The sequence below is a fragment of the Penaeus monodon genome, chromosome 5 (genome assembly GCF_015228065.2).
Source record: "Penaeus monodon isolate SGIC_2016 chromosome 5, NSTDA_Pmon_1, whole genome shotgun sequence".
NCBI classification, from domain to species: Eukaryota; Metazoa; Arthropoda; class Malacostraca; order Decapoda; family Penaeidae; genus Penaeus; species Penaeus monodon.
This window is the reverse complement of record NC_051390.1, coordinates 43751223-43756222: the sequence shown is the minus strand read 5'-3', so window position 1 is coordinate 43756222 and position 5000 is coordinate 43751223.

Here is a 5000-nt window from a genome sequence, read left to right as displayed (position 1 = left end):
TAATGGGGGACCTTCAGTCCCAGGCAAAAACTGGGGGGATTCGGACCAGCAGGGGGCCCCAGAGGTACGGAGTTATGGCCCACTGGCGTGTGGACATGCCCTGGCTCTGTACCAACTCCTGCCCCCTAGCCACCCTGGGGTAATGGGGTGGCTTGGGGGAGGTGGGCCTTGCCAGTCCTCCTCCCCCCAGAAAGACCCATTGGCAACGTCAAGGATAAATGGAAATTCTGGGAAGAGGGGTGTTATCCCTTCCACCCAGCAAGTAAGGCGGGCTGTGGGTCCCGCTGGGAGGGCAAATGTCGGGGTGCAGAATTGGAACAAGAGTTACTCGTCCCTCCTGCACCCCGGCAGGCGCCAACCCACCATGAAGCTTGTGGGTTAAAGCCCTTGGGAACCCCACCGGCGGATGGGTGTTCCCACAGCCTGCCGACCCCCTATATCTTGGGCTGTGTCGGTGGGGGCGGCAGAGGTGGCGTGCACCCAGAGTGACCACCCGAGACTTAATCTCAGGTTTGCTTTCCGGGTAGGTGCTTGGAACATCCGGTTCTTGCGGCAGTATAAGGGGTTACCTCTGCTATCGCGGGAATTGAAGTGACTGGGAGTTGAGGTGGCTACCCTCTCAGAGGTGAGAAGACCTGGTAGTGGCATGATTAGTGTGGGTGGTTACACCTACTCCTGGTCGGGCCGCAGCGATGGTCACCACCTCCAGGGTGTAGCCATAGCCATCTCCAGCCGACTTCAACCCTCGGTAGTTGAGGTGACACTGGTTGATGAGCGTATTATGGCATTAAGACTGAAGCATGCTTTTGGCTTCATGTCTCTTATTGCTGTATACGCTCCTACCGATGTATATAATATTGATGTGAAAGAGGTGTTCTATGCCAAACTCGCATCTGTGGCAGACGATTGCCCCCAGCAAGATATTCTCATTGTTCTGGGTGACTTCAATGTGGTATCTGGCTGTGACCGAGCTGGCTACGAGATGTCTGTCGGCCCCCACGGCTCGGGAGCTGATCCCATCAGCGAGAATAGCCTCCTTCTCCGGGACTTTGCTAGGTCCCAGAAAATGAGGATCTCTGGCTCCTGGTACCAGCGCTCCAACCCACATCACTGGACTTGGTACAGCGATATGGATACAGTGGCCAAGGAGATCGACCACATTCTTGTTAGCACACGATGGAGGATCCTCCAGAACTGCAGGGATTACCGGAGTGCCGAGTTCTGTGACACCGACCATAGGCTGGTTGTGGTTACCCTGCGGGTCCACTTCAAAACTCCCCGTCCATCCAGTGGCCACCCTAAGGTGTTTCACCTGGACAGACTAAGGGAGGAGGAGTGTGCCTGTGGGTTCACCATGGCAGTCTCTGGCTGATTCACAGAACTCAACAACCTGATGGACCCAGTTGCTCTGTGGGGCTTTCAAGTGCTAACACTCGAAACACCCACAGGAGCCCAATTTGGGCCCAAAACACCGAGGGAAGGCAAAATTCCATCTCCCGGGAGCCATTAGAGGCCACGAAGCATGCCGCAAGGCCCTCCCAGTTAGTGGGAACAAGTCTTGCGCGTTCCAGGTGCGTAGGGCTCGGGAAAAATGTAAAAAGGGGAAAAGGGAAACAGTTAACAGGAATCTTAATGAGGAGGTCGAAGGCCTTTTTTGGGTAAAGGACCTTGGGCCCTCCCTCCCAAACCCCTGAGAAAAATGAACTCAAAACCCCCTCCTCACGGGATGACTGCAGTCCTATCAGCGGATGGAGGGAAATTCATCTCAGACTTTTTTTGGGGTTTTGGGAAACATTGGGCTGGGTATTTTAACAGTTGACCGGGTTTGGGATTCTCCAACAGTTAGTTTGGGAATTCAAGCGAGGTTCAGTCCCTGTGCGGGGACCCCCCCCATCAGCGGGGAAAACCCCTACCCTAAAAAGGTTGGAATGGCGTTTTCCCAAAGCAAGAGTGGGGAAGCTGGGGATATGTGAAGCCCTCCCTGAACTGCAAATAAAGGGGGGGTTTAAACCCTATGGCTCAGGGCCTGCATACAGTTCTGACTGTATGCAGCATCGAGAACCACTATGGGAGATCCTGAGACTCAGGGGAATTCTGACACAGTTTAATTGGGCCCTGATAGAAACCTTTTATTCCGGTTTTGAAAGTGCTGTAAATTTGTGGGGGGTATGCAAATTCTTCCCTTTTTAATTCGGGGGTGAGGAAAGGGGCTTTGTCCTTTTGCAAAAACCCTTTTTTTAAAACATTGAAATGGACTGGATAATGGGGGAGAGGGTTCTAGCCAAAATCAGTGGGGGCAAAACTAGGTTTAAAATTTAAGGTCTCAGACCTTGACTTTTCCGACCCATGTTTCCATCCCATCTGAGTCCCGGGGTTTTACTTGTGGCGGCCTTGGGGGGTTTTGAAAAGAAAACAAAACCCCTAGGCCTAGAGGTCGCCTGGACCAAAACCCAAAATTTTGGACTTTAAAGGGGCCCGTTAGGGGAACCCGTTCAGGGGATCCAGCTTTTTTGGGGGGAGGACGGGGAAGTTAAAAGAAGTTTTTCATACCTTTTGGGAGCGCAGTCCATATCTCTGAGTTTTCCGAACAGGAAACAGTAAACCCGGGTTTGGTTTTGGCAAAAGGGGCAGGAAATTTCCCCAAACAAAAAGAAACGTTTTGGGGATGTCGGGACCTAGCAAAAGGGACCAAAACTATGTGTCTTTTAAAGGGCCCTTTATACGCCATTTGCTCTATTTGGGAAACCCCAAATTGGATGCATCCAGTGTCTTTGGGGTCTTTCCTTGATGCCTTTTTTAAAAAAGTCCCTTTGCCCGGGTAAAGGGAACAGTGGCAGGGCCCCGGTCCCAAACCCGGGGGTTACCCCCGGGGACTTGGGATGGGCCCGACTTGCCTAATCTGGGAAACACCCAAATCCCGGCTATATGGGCCCCCTAGCTCTTCTCCCTGGGGACGACCCCTGCCCAACCCGGTTTTCTCTCGGAGAAAACCCCGGGTGGAGGGGGGCCTTTGGGGCAAAACCCAGGAGTCATGGCTTGGGCAGCTCGACGAGATTAGTCGCCCCAGGAATTAGAGAAAGGGCCGTGGGGCCCACCTGGGGACACGCCTCGAGGGATCTCGTGGCGGGAAAGCGAAGGGGTGGATGCGGCCATGCGCCCCGTGGCGTTAGCCCCTTGAGGATGATGATGAGATATTATATATATTGTTGTGGTGTGTGTGGTGTGTGTGGTTTTGGGCGTGTGTGTGTGTTTTTGGCGTGTGTGTGGGTGTGTGTGTGTGTAAATATTTTAGGTGTGTTATATATATATAACATCCATTATGTATAATATGTATGTAACAGTTATAAAACTATGGGTGTTGTGAATAAATAATATATTAATAAATATATAATATAATATATATTTTTATAATATATATATAAAATTAATTATATATATTTTTTTTTTTCTTTCCCCTTGCAAGACATAAGCCTCTTCTTACTATTGAGGGGTTATTTGGCAGTGCCCCCCCTTCCTTTTTGGATGCCTTTTCTAATAAACCCGTGGTTCGGGGCGCAAAACACCTGTCCACGGCGGCGATTTCCCCCTAGACACCTGCTTTTTGCCTTTCCAAGGCGATACGTCGTTTTCCCCCGTGAGATCGGGCTCTCCCAAACAGTCGGTGTGCAGGCATTTTTAGATGCCGAAACTGGGCCCCCCTATATATATTTTACATTATATATATATATAATATATATATATTAATATATATATAATATATTTTTATATAAATATTATATATATATATATATTATGTATATAAATATATACATATATACATTTATAATTATAATATATAAATAACGCCGCGAGGGCCCCAATGGTTAGAGCATCGGGGCCCAATTCGTTCACGTCGGCAGTGTAAAAATGCCTGCACTCTGACTACTGGCTCCACCCCGATCTCACGGCGAGAAAAGACATATCGCTTTCAGAAATCAAAAAGCAGGTGTCGTAAGGGAAATCTCCGCCCTGGCACAGGTGTTTAAAGGGCCCCGAAACCCGGTTGATTAGGAAAGGGGACCCAAACAATATAATATTAATTTTAAATAAATAATATAATATAATATTTTAATATATATAATATAATATTATATGTATATATATAATATAATATAATATAATATATTAATTAATATTTTATTATATATATATAGTATAATATTTTATATATTAAATATAATATATATAATAATATATATAAATATATAATAAAATATATAATAATATATATATATATAATTTATATTATATATATTATAAAATGATATATATTTAAATATATATATATATTATATATATTATAATATTATATTTTTTTTTATTATAATTATTAATTTTTTTTTTTTAACATAATTTTTATTTTTTTATAAATAAAATAGAAAAAATTTACATAATATATAATATTTTATATAAAAATTTTAAAAAAATTATATATATATTTTAAAATATTTTATATAATAATTTTGTGTGTGTGTGTGTGTGGTTGGTTGTGTTTTGTTGTGTGGTGTTGTGTGTTTGGTGTGTACAATAGATAGATATATAATAGATATGTTAAAAACCACACATACCTCACTACACACACACATTATAATTACACAAAAACACACCACTTTTATATATAGTATAAAAATATATATAAAAATATTATATAATAAAATATAATAAATATTAATAAATAAATATATAAAAAAAAATATATTTTAAATAAATATAAATAAATAAATAATATAAAAATATATATATATTAAACATAAATTTTAATGGGATTAATATACAATTGATATTATTTAAAAGTATATATATAAAATATAAAAAAAAAATTATAATATATAATAAAATAGTTAAATTTTATATATATTATAAATAATAAATAATTTATATTTATATAAATTATAAATAAAAAAAAGAATAAAAATATATAATAAATATAATAATTTTAAAAAATAAAAATATATAAGAAA